Genomic DNA, 18,783 nt, shown 5'->3' on the forward strand with positions numbered 1-18,783 from the left:
ACCTGTAAGGAAGTACGCGCAGTGACTTCGACAAGTACAGTATATCGGAAGCTGCTAGAGGAAACAGTCGCCATTACCAGGTACCATAAAATAAAGAATTACATGAATATACAGTTAATTTTGTAACTACGGTTAATATTTTCAGGATGTCTGAATTTCAAATGGTTCAAATGGCTCTGAGCACTATGGGACTTAACTTCTGAGGTCATCAGTCCCCTAGAACTTAGAACTACTTAAACCTAACGAACCTAAGGACACCACGCACATCCATGCCCGAGGCAGGATTCGAACCTGCGACCGTAGCGGTCACGCGGTTCCAGACTGTAGCGCCGAGAACCGCTCGGCCACTCCGGCCGGCAGTCTGAATTCCAGCTCATAACGGTATACACAGAGGAGACAAAAGTCATGGGATGTCTCATAACATCGTGTTGGACTTCCTTTTGCCCGGCGTAGTGCATCAGCTCGACATGGCATGGACTCGGCAAGTCGTTGGAAGTCCCTTGCAGAAATATTGAGCGATGGTGCCTCTATAATCGTCCATAATTGCGAAAGTGTTGCCGGTGCAGGATTTTGCACGAACTGACCTTTTGCTTATATCCCATAAATGTTCGGTTGGATCCCTGGCGAGCGATATGGGTGGTCAAATCATTCTCATGAACAGTCCACAATGTTCTTCAAACGAATCTCGAACCATTATGGCCCGGTGACTTGACGTATTGTCATCCATAAATATTCCATCGTCGTTTGGGAAAATGAAGTCTCCAAGAAACCGAACTAACCACTGCCAGTCAATGATCGGTACAGTTGCACCACGTGACCCAGTTCATTACATGTAAATACAGCAAACATATTATGGAGCCACCACCAGCACGCACAGTGCCTTGTTGACAACTGAGGTCCAAGGCCTCATGGAGTCTGTGCCACATTCTAACCCTACCATCAGCTCTTACCAACTGAAATCTAGATTCATCTGACCAGCCCACGGTTTTCCAGTACTCTAGGATCAAACATATATGGTCAGAAACCCAGGAGAGGCCCTGCAGGCGATGTCGTGCTATTACCAAAGGCACTCGCGTCGATAGTCCGCTGCTATAGCCCATTAATGCAAAATTTCGCCATACTGTCCTGACGAAAACATTCGTCGTAGGTCTGACATTAATTTCTGCGGTTTTTCTACGGAGAACTGCTTGTCTGTTAGCACTGACAACTCTACACAAACGCCGCTGTTCTCGATCGTTAAGTGAAGGCCGTCGGCCACTGCGTAGTCGGTGGTGAGAGATAATGTCTGAAATTTGAAATTCTCGACACACTCTTGACATGTGGATCTCAGAATATTGAATTCCCTAAAGATTTCCGAAATGGAATGTCCTGAGCTTCTAGCACCGACTGCCTTTCCGCCTCTTAAATACCTAGCTGACGGTGATGGCTTTATTCTCGAAGTGCACTGTAAGTGCTAAAGTAACGAAAAAACAGTGACAGAACAGCTACGTTTGAAACTGAATCCGTAGCATAGTTGGTTTTCCGTAAATATGTAGAAAAATACTTGCGTTAGCGTTCCATCTCTTAAGCAAGGTGATTGTTAAGTTGTTATAGCCCCATTGCTGACGCTCAATTTTCATAGTTTTCATAGTAATCAGACATGACTCTTTCCAATTGATCCGCAACGTTACCTTCTCTACTCATATACACTAAGGCACCACTGATATCCCAACCTTCATACCTTCATACACTTCTTCAAGATATTCGTTCCACAGCTTTCCTTCCTTTTTCAGTTCTGGAGAGGATATGATCATTGTCTCTACGATGCTGTTACAATTTCCATTTGTAAAAATTTGTGACGCGTCTGCTTGTATGGATTTCTCGTAAGATTTCTTCAGTCTCCTTGTTTTAATGTTCATCATTTGCCATGCAGTACTTAGTGGTCAACGAACCGTGAAGAGGACTGATTTGCGTCCAGTATGATAATCAATCCAGTGGGTGTGCTTCCCTTGGATGTCAATAATGGTTTCATTGCACCGCGATTGGCTTAAGTACAAATCAGACGGTTAGCCTGCGAGTTTAGTCTGCCTCACTGTAGGCTGGTGATAAAGGCGGCTGTGCGTCTGAGGAAGACGACTAAACATTTGGCTCGCAGCTGTTTGGCGATTAAGCGTTTAGTCTGATTACACTTCTGCTGTGCAGGGAGAGACGTTACACAAGACGACCGATGAACGAGAGATGTCAAGAGTAGACTGACGTAGGCAAAGAAAGTTTCCAGCGAGCTAGAAATTCTACCAGCCTCAAAAATTTACACAAAACGTAAGAATAAGTTTCTGAAACACTACAGTTTCCAGGAGAGTATACGAAAGTGGAATTAATTACGTGAAGATGTTTTGAGCTGAAGGAACTGGAGACATTTGATTTGTGATGTTGCTGATAATGTTGAAAAATATGTGGACAAATAAAATAAGATATGAGAGGAAACAAAAACAGACGAGGAACTAGTTATGAGAATATTTTCGTAGAGAAATCGGGGGAATAGAGGGACATAACCCAAGATTTTCGGAAATGGATCATTTGAGGTAAAAACTGTAGCGACAGAAGAAAAGATTAAAAAGTAACTATAATAGATGACCAATAATGAATAGTCTATGAAGTTTCGGGATTGCAGCCGGATCATGTTGACTTTTGCCACAATATTTCGGCTAACAACCCTCCAGCCATCTTCAGATGAGTGTCCGCCACTAGAGTCTGCTAGATTTTTTTTTTTTTTTGCTTTATCGTTATTTGATACCCCTACCCCATGTGGGCAGGGGTGGACTGCGGAACCATTCACCGCTCTTCAGCCAAGAGTCTGTGTACAAATAAAACTTTACCTAATAAAAGATGGGGATAAAAGGTGGAGTTGACACATGAGAAGGGGAAGCTATGGGAGTTAAAATATACAAAAAGGGGTAGTTTCACGAGGCACGTTTACATAAAATCCACATATAAGTAAAATGGCACTCGACGAAGACATAGCACATAAACAATGGTGGCACGAAGAGTACAATTAAAACTGTCGTTCACAGTAGAAAGAGCCACGTGAGGCGACACTGAACATGCACTGCACTTATGTTACATACACGGCGTGCACCAGTGTGGAAAGGCAGGCTGGGTCAAATAGGAGGACCCAGTAGCACTCCAAGGGGCAGGAAGCAGGAAGGGTGGGGAGAGATCAATCAAGGAGGAACCGCAAGGACTGGGAAACGAGAAGTACAGGGGGGTAGGAGGGAGGAAATAGCAGAGGAGGAGTCGAAGGAGAGGGAGCCCTGTTGAGCAGGGGTGGCGACGAGGAGGGTTAGAGTTGTAAGAAAGGAAAAATATCAGGACAAAGCACATCATCTGGGATGGAGAGACGTTGCAGGTTTCTTTGGGAGACGATGTGGAGGATATGGAGGTGGAGAGAGGATGGGATACTGGCACAGATGCATCAGCAGGTGGGGAGTGGAGAAGAAACGAGACACCAGAGGGTGAGGGGGATTGTGGTGGTGGTTGGTGTAGAGGATAGAGATGTATTCAAGGAGAAAGAAGAGATGTGGGAAGGGGATGAGGTCATAGAGAATCCTTGTGGGTGATGGGAAATGGTTACAGAAAGCAAGGCAGAGTGCATGGCATTCAAGGATTTGGAAGGCTTTACAGAATTTAGGAGGGGCAGAGAACCAGGTGACGCAGATATAGTAAAAGATGGGATGGTTCAAGGATTTGTAGGTATGAAGGATGCTGGTAGGATGCAGTGCCCATGTCTGGCCAGATGGAGTTTCAGGAGGTGGAGTCTACTGTGGGTTTTGCAATGGAAGGTAAAGGAGATTGGGAGTTCATGTGAGGTGATGGTCAGGGGTGATGTCAAGAAACTTCAAGGTGGGAGTAATTTGGATGGGACAGTCACAGTTGGTGAGTTAGAAATCATGGAGCCAGAAGGTTCACAAGGGTTTGGAGGTACCACTGGGACTGTTGAAGGGTAGGATAGAGGGCAAGGAAGGCGATGTCATCAGCACATTGAAGGAGATGGTCAGATGTGGGTGCTTTGGGCAAATCAGCCGTGAGCAGGAGTTGTAGGATAGGAAAAAGGATGAAGCCCTGGGGTGTACCTGCAGTAGGGTAGAAGGTTTGAGGATTGGTATCATGAATGGTGACATAAGAAGAATGGTGAGATAGGAAGGAGGCAATGAGACGGCATGTGGAAGAAGCACAGGACAGTGGGGATGGGTCGGTCTGGTGGGAATGTGGGCTGCCACAGCGTCGGAGAGGGTCTTCTGGAGGAAGGATGAGGCATGGGTGATGTCATCATGATGGTGGAAGGGGAGGGTTGGCTTCCATCCTGGGTGTTCATGGATTTCCAGTAGGCATTCCTTGTCATGACAGTAATCGTGAATGACCTTTTGAGGGCTGATAGGGCGTGGAGCTGGGGGAGGGCGAGGGACAAGGATGGTGAGGACTGGGAGTCCCACAGCTAGTGGGATGGAGGGCTTTTATGGTGAAATGCCCAAGGAGGTTGGTGGGAAGCAAGGATGACATTCGGGGGTGCTGTTACCATTGGGTTGGATATGCTGACAGAGGGAAACAAGGTTGCATTGGAGGGTGGAAAGAAAATGATGTCACCACTAGATGGTGGCAGGGTCGCAGCTAAGAATGTTAAGGTTTGTGGCAATCACATAAGTGGAGAAGCTGTGGTCAGTATGGGAGAAAGGAAGTCATAGGGGTGGGAACAGCAGGATGGACATATACGGTTGCTCAGTGAGGATGGGAAGAAAGACACTGTGGATAAGGTGTTAAGTAGGATCATTGAGCAGGGGTAGTGGCTGGACAGGGATATGCTCAAGGTGGCCTATAGTGAGCCCACCTTGCACTAAGGGGAGGGGATTATCAGTTTGGTGAAGAACATAGGTGCAGACAATGTGATGAGGTTGGAGGAAGGTTTCATTGAGAAGGAAGGTTTCATTGAGAAGGAATACATCAACCTAGTGCTGGGCCTGGGTATGCATGAACAGGGGATTGTTGGTGGGGAAGGAGCAAATATTTTGATAAAGGAGATGATAATGTCGTTGCAGAATGATGGAAGGAGAAGAACGGGTAGGAGGGGGAGGAGAGGCTTAGGTGTGAGTGTCAAGGTGGGTAAAGATGAAATGAGCTTGGTTGTGGGAGTAGGTGGCGCATGTGTTCAGGTGGAATATGGAATTGGGGGTGAGGGAGATCTGCTGGAAGGTGTGTGGGTGCTGGAAGGGATGGATATTTTGAAGGACAATGGTAAGCAACCAGACAATGTCTTCAGCTGTGTGGAGTGGGTAGAGGGAATAGTTAGGGTGGTGAGATTCATCATTGGAACGAGTGGAGATGATAAGCTCTGGTTTTGTGGGCGGGGGGTTTTGCCTCTTATTTAGAAGAATAGGTGGGATGCGCTTCATTACATGTATTACAGGAAGGAGGGGAAATGAGGATTAGACACTGTTTGAATAAATGAGAGGCTTTGCAGTGGGGGCAGGTGGGAGGATTTCTACAGGTGGAGGTAAGGTGATAGGTATAGACCAAGCACTTTTGGCACTAATAGGACTGGGGAGAGGAGTGGGAATGGTCAACAGGATAGAGGTGGTTATAAATAGTCGCTCCCTGGGTGAGTAGGTGATCGATGGAGGAGGGGGATGTTGTGAAGACATACATAAGGAAGGCGGGCCCCAAGTCATTGTAGATGCAGTGGCAGAATTGGTTTCGAAGGCAAGGTGTGCATTCAATTCCACCAACATCTCTGCCTCCATGACCACAAGGCTGAGCATCGTGATCATGGCAGTGAGGGTTGAAGGACAGCTGTGGGCTGGTGAGGAAAGGAGGGGACAAGGAAGGATGTAAGGGTGACATGGGGGCCAAAGGTGACACAGGAGATCTTTTTGAGGAGGTCGAGGTCAGTGTGCAAGGAGAGATTGGGGAATTTGGTAGGGATGGAATCCTTGTGGGGAATGAGTTGGGAACTGGGGGTGTTGAGGAGGTATTTGTGGATTTCTAAGCCGAGAGCATGGTCTTCAAAGAACCTGGGGTCAGGGCAGGAGGGACGAAGGTGTGCATGGTGGAGGTTGGGATGTGGGAATAGAAGTGGTTTCCACGTGGGGTGTGGGCGGTTTTTTGGTGGAGGGCCAGAGTAGGGTCAACACAAAGTCTTTTGGTTTTTTTTTAGGTAAGAACGACCTGGGAAGAAGGATGAGGGATAGATTTGAGAGGGAGGTGGTGGGAGGCACGTCCTGCAGGAGTGTGGGGATGCCAACAAGTGGTAATCTCAGTGAATCGTCTGCAGTGGTGAGTGTTGCCCTTGTGGGCTACAACTCGGGTGGTTGAAGGAGATGCTGGATGCTGGGGTTTAAGGGCGACTGGGGAGGTGAAAACTCGTTAGGATGGGTAGCAGAGGCGCAAGCTGGAGTGGGAGTAGACAGGTAAATGTGGGGATGCAATATGAGGGATGAGATGGAGGGGGAAGAAACAGTAATGAGGGGAGGCTGGGTGTAAAGGGGGGGAACGGAGGAGGTGCTCCCTGAAGTGATGGGGGGCAGGGGAAGGGGAGGTGTAGATGACGGTGGTGTTTGGAGTGTCCATGTGTAAATAGGGATGAGCCCACAGGCGATGGGCGTCGCTGAGGTAGGAAACGAAAACGACAAATGTAGAGACGACATAGAGCAGGCGAAGACGATAACATAGATGAAGACAAGAAAACAGCACAGTGACAGCACAGTATTGGTGACGGCGACGGGGGAAGTTGGCAGCAGGTGGAAGGCTGATGGCGGACGTGGGCGATGGGCGGCAGGCAGCAGGCGGCCGAACCTGAAGCAGCTGGCGGCGACGATGGTGACGATGGCGACGTGGCGATGGCGGCTGCGGTGGCGGTGGAGGTGGCGCAGAATAGAGCCATTCAACTCCCAACCAGAGAATAGGTACTGAGAGTAGCCCAGTCGACAAATTTTTCTGTGTGGAAGGAGGGATTCCAACTATCTGGACGAGTCTACTATTTTTTTTCTTTGTGATAGGTTGAGCTACAGTGTCACCGATGTATCTCTGTCTTACTGTCTTTGTGTAGGGGCAAAACAGTTCTGTCCCACAATGATGTCATTCCAATGACATCATAGAAGTGCACATTGAAGTGGTGGTGGGACCTGAAGTACCATACCACCCTCCAACGTTGGAAGTTCAAGGAAGCAGGCAATAGGTAACACAACTGCATAGGTACTGACAGTGGTGGTCGTATGATGGTCGACATACATCGAGTAGTCGTATCAAGACTGACATTTCATTAGTAACCATAACAAGGCTATCAAAGATTTTCTCTGCCTGGGCTACTCGGGGGCAAAATCGACCCTTTTGAAGCTCCCCCCTTCTCTGTCAGCTGCCATCCGTCATCATCTGCTGTCGTCAGTCACTGGCTGCTGTTGACCATCGCTGACTGCTGCTGTTCGTCGTCGTCTGCTGCACCCACCCGCCACTGCCGCTGGCACCGCCACATCATCTGCTGCTGCCATCGGTTGGTCCATCAGCCCATTTGCCACCATCGTCTCCCTCCAATCTTCATTATCTCTCCCTACCTTGGTGCCACCTGTCGCCAGAGTCCCCACAGTCCACCGTGAATGCCCCCACCATTACAATGATTTACACACCCTCTTACCCTGCCCCCACCATTACATCCTGGAGTGCCTCATCTGGGCTCCCCCGTCTTCTCCACCTCCTCTCCTCACAGTCCCCACTTCCATCTCCTCACCTACATTGCGTCTCCATCAGTATAATGCCCTGCTCCTGCTCCCCCTTCTGCTCCTGCTCCTGCCTGACTCTTGCTGCTACCAGCCATCAGGACGACTTTCCCTCACTCACCACTCACCCTGCTATGGCCACTCCTGCTTTTCCTGCCTGTGTCACCATTCTCTGTACCACTGTCGCCACTGCACAGCACCCACTCTTCTCCTCACATGAGGGGCCAGCCTCCCAGAACCAGACCCTCACCTCTCCTCCCAGGCCACCCTTGCCAGAAAGACCCCAAACATCTGAGTGCTGACCTCACCTCCACCTCCTGTCCCAAGAAACCACCACCCACCCTCCTTTCTTCTGATCCCCCCATGGCCACCGCTCCTCATCCAGTATTGCAAGCCAACACCCTGCATACATTCGTCTTTTCCAAAGCTGACCCCAAATTCCTTGATGCCTGCACCCTCACATTAGATATCCATAAGTATATCTCCAGGGCCCCTATTGCTCATCGTAACTGCAGAAACTCCATCCTTATCAAATCCCCCTCTCGCTCTCTTAACACTGAGCTTCTCTGGAAACTCTTCTGGATGCAAGACCAAGCCCTGTCCCATTAACCCTGAGCGGTAAGTTCCTCTTTGCCTCATTGATCAGCCCATCCACTCCAGCAATTGCCTCCACCCATCCCCTACACCCAAAGATGTTATCTGTTTCCTCACCATTGTCTTCCAGAAGATCCACCCCTTCCAGTGCCCCCACACTCTCCTGCAGATCTCGCTTACCACCTGCTCCTTCTTCCATTTGAACACCTATGCCACGTACTCCCACAACCAGGTCTACTTCACCTTTGCCCTGTCAACACCCTCATTTAAGTCTCTCTCCTCCTCCCTCCACTTCCCCCTCATCATGGCGGCCCAACAGTATCCTCTCCTATACATAAACATTCGTTCCACCTTCCAACAAAGACTTCTTCATGCATACCCTATCACAGCACAAGGTCGACTCCTTCATCGTTAATGAAACCCTCCACCATGTTATCTACACCTCTTCCTACCTCCTTCACCACACTGACAATCATCTTCCCCTAGTTCTAGGTGGAGTCGCTATTGGCCACTTTAAGCATATCCATGTCTGGCCACAATCCCTGCTCTATGACCCTACTGAAAACCTCATCCTCAGCATCTTTTTTCCCTCCTTCATCGTCACCTGTGCCACTATCTGTGTCTGTAAAGCAGCCTCTCTCCCCTACAAATTCATGTCCAATGTCGATCACAACTACTACCGATGTGATTGCTGCAGACCCCAGCATCCACAGCCAAGACCCTTCCACCCTTGTGGTAGCAGTTCCTCACTACCCTCCAATGTGACCTTGCCTCCTCCCACAGCACACCCTTCCTGAAAGTAGTGCTACCCCCAATGTTGCCCTTGCTTCTCCCAACCTCCTTGGCTGTATCACAACAGATGTCTTAGACCCTCTTGGCATTGACCCCCTCCTCAGCCCACCACCGACCTTCTGCCGCCCCCCCCCCCAAATCCTGCTGGGCTGACTGGGATGCGTGCTGGGAATCCATTGCCTTCCTGGTCGAAAGTCACCTATTTACCTTTCACCATACTGCTGACGTCTCCTGTGCCTCGTCCTTCCTCCAGAAAACCATCACTGACACCATGGAGGCCCACATTCCTACCAGACTTTTGCACCCTTCCTGCCCTAGTCTTCCTCCATAGGCCATCCTTCTCTGCAAATCCCGCAGTCTCTACTGCTCCTTCCTCTGCACCCATGACTGGGACATACTATTCCACTATTGTCAATTGCAGCGACACATCCACAGCCTCTTAATAGTGAAGAAAACGTGGGACTTGCTTTGATCGTTACTCCCTCTCAGATTTAACTGCTTCAATCAAACTCATGCTCCCATCAAACTCATACTCTGATACAAATGCAGCACCATCCCTGGTCACGATGGTGTCACCTACCATCACCTCAAGGAATCCTACTCGACCTTCCTGGCTGTCCTTGCTACCTTGTATAACATCATTCTCTTCATTGGCTTTTACCCAAACTTGTGGAAGACTTACCACAACCTGCTGGTCCCTAAACCCAACAAACCCCCTTCTGACACCTCTTCCTATCATCCCATGTGTCTCAAGACTGTGCCCTGTAAGGTCTTTGAGTCCATACTCTCCTGACTTGTTCATCACTGCCTCAGCCAGTACCACCTTCTTCCTCTTATCCAGTGTGGTTTCCAGCTCTGCTTCTGTGCTGATGACTAGCACGTTAATCTCACCCATCTTCTTTCCCTCCAAATTAAGACCTATTGCTCTGCTATCTTTGTTTCCCTCGACCTCCAGAACGCCTAAGAAGGTCTCTGAGATCCCGAGCTCTTCTTTAAACTCCAGACCTATGCCCTACCTATCAATTTCATCCGTTTAGTTTCTTCCTTCCTCTCCCACTGCCCCTCCTATGTCACTATCCACAGTATTAACTCCCATATGTTTTATCCTACCACGAGCATGCCCCAAAGCTCTGTCTTTTCCCCTCCCTCTATCCTCTTATATACTGCAGATATGACCAAACTGCCCCTGCCTGTTCTTTCAATGTGCTGATGACATCAGCTTCCTGGCCCTATATCGCCTTCAACGGTCTCAACATACCCTTCAATCCCACCTTGACCAGCTCACCACTTGGTGCAACCAGGGGCTTCTTCGCACCAACCCTTCCAAAAGCCAAGCCATCATCATGGGTCATACCACCCCATCCTTCCTGCTCCACGATTTTTATCTTCCCGTTTATGGTCGTCCTATCCACCTCACTTCTACCTTGAAATACCTCAGCCTCACCCTTGACTGTCACCTCACCTGGATTCCCCATCTGTTTACAGTCCAAGACTAAGCCTACAATATACTCTGTCTCCTGAAACTCCTGTTTGGCTGGACACGGGGACTGTATTCTTCCACCATCCTTCACACCTACAAGTCCTTGATCCATCCCATTCTTTGCTAAGCGAGCATTGTCTGAATTTCTTCCCCACCCAGATTCTATAAAGCCATCCAAATTCTCAAATGCCATGCACTTCATCTTGATTTCGTATCCACCTCCTGTACCTCAAACAGATCCTGTATGACCTCATCCCCTTCCAACATTTTCTCCTTTTCCTTGAACATATCAACACCATATACATCATCTGCAGACTTGATCTTCCTCTATCCTCGCTATCCCCTGCCCATTGCCACCCCTTTACTCTTTCCATCAACACATCCTCCACCTCCTTTTCCAATGTATCTTTTAGTGCCCACCCCTTCTGGATGATGAGCTTTGCCCTGATATCAACCCCTCCTACCACCTCTAACCCAACTTTCCCCCTCATGGCTACCTCTGCCCTCCTTTTCCCTTCCCCTGAGTGGTTTTTTCCTCCCTCCTACTCCCCCTACCTATCCAGTGCACCCCTACTGTGTCTCTGCACTCCCTCCTGGCTTGCTTCCCACTCCCTCTCCCACCGAACCACCTTTGTGCGCTATCCGACCCCATTTCTTTTCATCCCGCCCTCTCCAGTCCTCTCCCTCGCTGACCCCTCCTCTCCCCTTGCTGCCCCCTCCTCTCAGGTCTCTCCCCCTTCTCCTAGTAGGTCCCTGCTGGCCGATTTTACTCTTTGTCTTTCGTGCTCTGTCTCGTGCATTGGTTTTAATAGTGCTGTCACTTGGGAGTGCATTTTTAGTACTGTAGCCAACTTTTATCTTATGCTTATGACTTTGGTGTATCTTATGTGCTACACACATCACAGACTGTATTTTTATCTTTATGTGGCCTTTTTTAACGGCGTCTCCAAATGAAAATCTCTGTGTAAGCTTATATTTTAACCTTTATGGTCTGCCTTTTATGTATGTAACTTTTCATTTTTTTTCATGCCTGTAATGTCCCTCGGATGTAGAGCGATGGTCTGTACCACTACCAGCCCTCCCCTGCCCATATGGGCCGGGGAATGAAATTGCAACAGAGGGAACAGAAACAAAAAACTAGCAAACCCCAGTGGCAGACACTCACCTGAAGATAGTTGGACGGTTGCCAGTCGAAATACTGTGGCATGAAGTGAACATATTCTGGCTGCAGTCCCGAAACCTCAAAAGATAACCAGTACGTGGAGAAAACTTCAGGAATCACAATAATGAATAGATTAGCGCAAATAGAAATAAAACTAGGATGGAAACACAAGAGTGATGACTGCCGAGATAAAGATCGTTAATTGATCACACCTTCAGTAAAACTAGTTCTACAGCGGTTGTGCAAAAGCAAAACTGATTTACGATTGCTAGGTTTAATCCTAGAGCGTGGGTGCGAAATTAGAGAGCTGAAATGAGATGTGGGATATGAATCGGAAAAAGGCATCTGAGTTAGATCTGGAGATTGCTAGGTAGCACACGGGAAGTAGCTATTTAATTGTGCAACCTGACGGGATCCGAAGTCAATGTGTATGGTGTGTTGTGTGCATATGTCATCATATTGCGAGTGTTATTTTGGGCTGACACCGCTACTCGGTTCCACTTCCCACTTCTCGTTCAGTCTTCTTCCTGGAGACCTCTGGCCACACCGCCTCGTGCAGACCTTCCATGTTCTAGGTGGGCTCCCTCTCTTCCTCACACTCGAAGAATCCATTTCAGAATTCGTTTTGGCCCTCTATTGTCACCCATGTGCTCTAGACGGTCGAGCGACAGTAGCTGTTTTGTTTTGTATTACCATTCTGCTCTTTACAGTACGCTGCATCAGTCACATAACGTACAACATACAAGGAATAAACAGAACGAGGTCAGAGGACCTGTCATTCGTCAGCATCATCTAACATGACAACGCTGCATCATCGCATACATGTCCATAGGAACTTTTTTCCTCCTTTTCCAGACAGCAACACATCGATTTCATTAATGTTCACCCTATGTATAGAATAGCCATAAAAAGTCTGAAAAGCTTGTAAGGGTGTTGCAGCGTAGGTTGTGCTGAGAGTTAACTGTTCAGAAAAAAATCGATACGTTGCGTCGTTTCGGAGCTAATTACACTCCTGGAAATTGAAATAAGAACACCGTGAATTCATTGTCCCAGGAAGGGGAAACTTTATTGACACATTCCTGGGGTCAGATACATCACATGATCACACTGACAGAACCACAGGCACATAGACACAGGCAACAGAGCATGCACTATGTCGGCACTAGTACAGTGTATATCCACCTTTCACAGCAATCCAGGCTGCTATTCTCCCATGGAGACGATCGTAGAGCTGCTGGATGTAGTCCTGTGGAACGGCTTGCCATGCCATTTCCACCTGGCGCCTCAGTTGGACCAGCGTTCGTGCTGGACGTGCAGACTGCGTGAGATGACGCTTCATCCAGTCCCAAACATGCTCAATGGGGCACAGATCCGGAGATCTTGCTGGCCAGGGTAGTTGACTTACACCTTCTAGAGCACGTTGGGTGGCACGGGATACATGCGGGCGTGCATTGTCCTGTTGGAACAGCAAGTTCCCTTGCCGGTCTAGGAATGGTAGAACGATGGGTTCGAAGACGGTTTGGATGTACCGTGCACTATTCAGTGTCCCCTCGACGATCACCAGAGGTGTACGGCCAGTGTAGGAGATCGCTCCCCACACCATGATGCTGGGTGTTGGCCTGTGTGCCTCGGTCGTATGCAGTCCCTTTTGTGGCGCTCACCTGCACGGCGCCAAACACGCATACGACCATCATTGGCACCAAGGCAGAAGCGACTCTCATCGCTGAAGACGACACGTCTCCATTCGTCCCTCCATTCACGCCTGTCGCGACACCACTGGAGGCAGGCTGCACGATGTTGGGGCGTGAGCGGAAGACGGCCTAACGGTGTGCGAGACCGTAGCCCAGCTTCATGGAGACGGTTGCGAATGGTCCTCGCCGATACCTCAGGAGCAACAGTGTCCCTAATTTGCTGGGAAGTGGCGGTGCGGTCCCCTACGGCACTGCGTAGGATCCTACGGTCTTGGCGTGCATCCGTGCGTCGCTGCAGTCCGGTCCCAGGTCGACGGGCACGTGCACCTTCCGCCGACCACTGGCGACAACATCGATGTACTGTGGAGACCTGACGCCCCACGTGTTGAGCAATTCGGCGGTACGTCCACCCGGCCTCCCGCATGCCCACTATTCGCCCTCGCTCAAAGTCCGTCAACTGCACATACGGTTCACGTCCACGCTGTCGCGGCATGCTACCAGTGTTAAAGACTGCGATGGAGCTCCGTATGCCACGGCAAACTGGCTGACACTGACGGCGGCGGTGCACAAATGCTGCGCAGCTAGCGCCATTCGACGGCCAACACCGCGGTTCCTGGGGTGTCCGCTGTGCCGTGCGTGTGATCATTGCTTGTACAGCCCTCTCGCAGTGTCCGGAGCAAGTATGGTGGGTCTGACACACCGGTGTCAATGTGTTCTCTTTTCCATTTCCAGGAGTGTAGCATTGAAATTAGCCAACCAGGCTAACGCGCGCAAATTCAAGCGGACGGCCACAGGCGGTGTCACCAAAGGTGTTCTTCGCTTTGTTTCCTACAACCGAACAAGAGAGTGATACAAAGATTGGACGTGAGACGGCACCAAGCATCGAATCTGGGCAACAGGCAGAGCAGTCTCGTACGCTTTCAGCTAAGTTGTGATAACAACTGACACTATTTGTATCTTCAATTTCCACTCGAGAAGTCCTATTTGGGTAACTTAAACCTTAATTAATCCGGAAACGGCCCAGCGTATCGAATTTTTTTCTTAACAGTTATTTGTCAACACAATGTACCCTGCAATACCCTTACAAGAATTTCAGACTGTTTCTGACCACCCTACACATCACATTCCTCTGTTAGGGTATCGCACTGTCCGCAGATTGTGATCTAGTGGCTAGCGTTTTTTCCTCTGGATCACGGGGTACCGTCTTCGATTCCCGGCAGCGTCGGGGATTTTGTCCGCCGGGTGACTGGATGTTTGTGGTTTGCGTTGTGCTTACCATTTCATCATCATTCGGGAAAGAGGCACGAATGGACAGTTTAAAGATAGGGAGTTAATATGGGCGCTGATAACCACGCAGTCGACCATCCGACGAACCAAATACTATCATCATGTTAATGTAGCGCCGTGTGTTTATGTAGTGTGGATACGTCTGTGCTAGTGTTTCTTTATGTTCATGAGAGAGAGAACCTAGGCTTCTCGAACAGCAACAACGAGAGGAAAGCAGAAATCAACCCTCTTTCTTGCAAAACATGGATTATGAACATTTCTTCTGGCACGAGCATTCCAACTGGCTGAGTCGGGTGTAATACCAATGCTGTAGAGAGCAGTAACGAAGCCTGCTACGAACTATGGTCGCGTTTAATTATTGCATAATGATATCTATTAAATTTCTAAACATTTTAATTTGTATCTTGAAGCATATTAGTAAGTAAAATGGTATATGAATGGTTTCACTGTTTATGTTCTTGGAGAGCTTAAGCCTTCTGGCCATCTAAACTAGGAAAAAAAGCTGCCTTATCGGCTAAATGCTTCTCTCACTAAGCGACAAGAATACGAATGATGCCGACTTTCGTGTTTTTCATCAAGGGATAATGGCGAACGCCTCTTATCTATCCTATTAACGCTTACAATGGAGCGTAGTCAAGTACGAGCATCTGCTACGGCGTTACCTTTGTCCTCAACGGACTCGCAGATCAGTGAACTGTGCGGCTGAGATGTCTAGGGTAGGTCGTCACACTAAACGTCTGGCCTGGGAACGCTAGACCACAAAAGCGGAATGAAGTGGCTAGGCCGCAGGAACGCTTCTCTGCTGGCTTCCGCTGCCGTGGGAGGGCAGACGGCGGGGTCAGGCTGTGGTATGCGGTCGGCGATCGGCGTTGCAACATGACTTCAATTTCGAGGAGCGCTCAATAAGTAATGCAAAACTTTTTTCTGAACTCAGGTTGGTTTTATTCCGGATTCCAGTACACCATATTATTCCCCACTCTTTTGTCTACCAAAGCCTATTTTTCAACATAATCTCCGTTCAATGCGATGTTCTTATGCTGTCTTACTGGGAGGGCTGTATGCCCCTCGTGGTACCTTACATTTAATACTTCTTCCATAGATCATGAATACCACATTTCGTAATGATGTGGAACGTGTCACTTTAACATAGGTTTTCTTTACACAATATAATTTTTTTTGGTTACTACTACATGCCTAAAAATTCATCTATTGAGTAGAAGGACTTGTCATTCAGCAATTTTTTAAATTTATTTTTGAATGATGGTTGACTGTCTGTCAGACTTTTAATGCTATTTGGCAAATGGCCAAAGATTTTTGTGGCAGCATAATTCACCCCTTTATGTACCAATGTCAGATTGAACGTGGAATAGTGAAGATCATCCTTTTTTCTAGTTTGTTGCTACGCATTTCGCTGTTATTTTGGAACTGGGATGGGTTATTAATGACAAATTTCATAAGTGAATATATGTATTGCGAAGGTACCGAGTTCCTTAAATAAATGTCTGCAAGGTGATATTTGGTGGGCTTCAGCTATTATTCTGATTACGCGCTTTTGTGCAATGAATACTTTTTCTCTTAATGATGAATTGCCCCAAAATATGATGCCATATGAAAGCAGTGAATGAAAATAGCCATAGTAGGCTAATTTACAGATACCTTTATCACAAAATTTGCAATAACTCTAATAGCACAAATATCTGAATCTAACCGTTTCAACAGATCATCATTGTGTTTCTACCAATTCAGTTTCTCATCAACGCACACACCCAGAAATTTTGAAATACGTCTTACTGGTTTGATTCGGCTAGTCACGAATTCCTCTCCTGTGTCATCCTTTTCTTCTCAGGTTAACACGTGTAGCATACGTTCTCAGTTATTTGCTGGATGTATTCCTCTTCAGATTTTATCCTCTACAGCTACCTTCAGTAGCACGGAAGGTATCCTAACACATGACCTATCATCTACATCCCGTCTTCTTGTCAGCGTTTTCAATATATTACTTTCCTGTCAGATTCTGAGGAGAGTCTTCTCATTCCTTTCCTTATTAGACAACCTAATTTCCAACGTACCTCTGTAGCAGCACATCTCAAGTGATTGCCTTTTCCCACAGTCTATGTTACACTACCTTACAACGCGGAGTTCCGAACGCACAATCTCAGAAATTTCTTTCTCCAATTAAGCCCTATGTATACTAGCAAACTTCTCTTGGCCAGGAATGCCCTTTTCTCAAGTGCTAGTCCGTTTTATGTCCTCCTTGCTCTGTCCGTCTTGGGTTATTTTGATGCCTGCTATTAAGATTCTCGCTGTTCTCATTTCTGCTACTTCTCATTTCTTTCAGCTTTCTTCAGTTTACTCTCACTATGCATTCTGCACTCATTGGGACCACTCTATTAAACAGAAACTGTGTGTCTTCTTCACTTTTACTGAGGATAGCAATGTCAAAAAAATGGTTCAAATCGCTCTGAGCACTATGGGACTTAACTGCTGAGGTCATCAGTCCCCTAGAACTTAGAACTACTTAAACCTAACTAACATAAGGACATCACACACATTCCCGAGGCAGGATTCGAACCTGCGACCGTAGCGTTGGCGCAGTTCCAGACTGTAGCGCCTAGAACCGCTCGGCCACCACGGTCGGCGATAGCAATGTCATCAGCGAATCTTATCTCTGATATCCTTTTGCCTTGAATTGAATCCCACTCTTCAACCTTTTTTTTATTTTCGTCATTGTTTTTTCGATGTAGATATTGAACAATGGGGGCCAAAGACTACATACCTTTCTCATAGCCTTCTTCCTACGATCACTTCGTTCGTGCTCTCTACTACTATTGTTCCTTCTTGGTGCTTGTACATATTGTACATTAAGCGTCTTTCCGTATGGCTTACCCCTAATTTTCTCGGAATTTCGAACATCTTACACCATTTTACATTGTCGAAGGCTTTTTCTTACTCATCAAATCCAATGAATGTGTCTTGATTTTGATTGAGCCTTGCTTCCATTATCAGGTGCAAGGTCAGAACTGCCTCTCTGGCGCCTTTACATTTCCTAAAGCCAAACTGATCGTCATCTCACAGGTCCTCAGTTTTCTTTTCCATTCTTCGATATTACTTTTGATAGCAACTTAGATGCATGATGTGTTAAGCTGGTTTTTAGAAAATTCTCACACTTATTGGCTCTTGCTATCTTCTGAACTGCGAGTATGATGTTTTTCCGAAAGTCTGATGGTATTTCGCCAGTCTCATACACTCTACACATTAATATGAACAGTTTTTTTGTTGCCACTTCCCCCAGTGATTTCAGAAGTTCCGATGGAATGTCATCTATCCTTTCTGCTTTATTTGATCTTAAGCCTTTCTAATTCTAACAGTGGATCCCCTATATCTTCCCTGTCGACTCCTGTTTCTTCTTCTATCACGTCATCAGACAAGTTCTTCTCCTCACAACGCCTCCTATCTCTCTGCTCTCTCCTGTACATTTAACAGTGTCATTCCCTTTACACTCTTGCTTTTAATTTCACCCAAGGTTGATTTGACTTTTTCTGTATGCTGAGTGAGTCTTTAGGACAATCATTTACTTTTCTATGTCCTTACATTTTCCATGCAGTCATTTTGCCTTAGCTTCCCTGCACTTCCTATTTTTTTAATTCCTAAGTGAGTTGTATTTCTGTGTTCCCGAATTTCCCTGAAAATTATTCTACTATCTTCTTTCGTCAGTTAACTGATGTATTTTTTTCTGTTACCCATGGTTTCTTCGCAGTTACCTTACTTGTGCCTGTGTTTGTTTCTCCAATTCTTGTGATTGCTGTTTTTACAGATGTCATTCCTCTTCAACTGAACTACCTACAAAACTATTCATTTCTACAATTTCTACAGCCTCAGAGAACTTCAAGCATGTCTCTTCATTCCTTAGAATGCGCACTTCTATGCGCACTGGTTCTTCCCCGACCACTGTCTTAAAGTTCAACCTACCCTTCATTATTTATAAATCGTGATCTGGGTCTATATCTGCTTCTGGATACGTCTTACAATCCAATATAT

This window comes from Schistocerca gregaria, chromosome 1, assembly GCF_023897955.1.
Source record: "Schistocerca gregaria isolate iqSchGreg1 chromosome 1, iqSchGreg1.2, whole genome shotgun sequence".
In the NCBI taxonomy this organism is placed as follows: domain Eukaryota; kingdom Metazoa; phylum Arthropoda; class Insecta; order Orthoptera; family Acrididae; genus Schistocerca; species Schistocerca gregaria.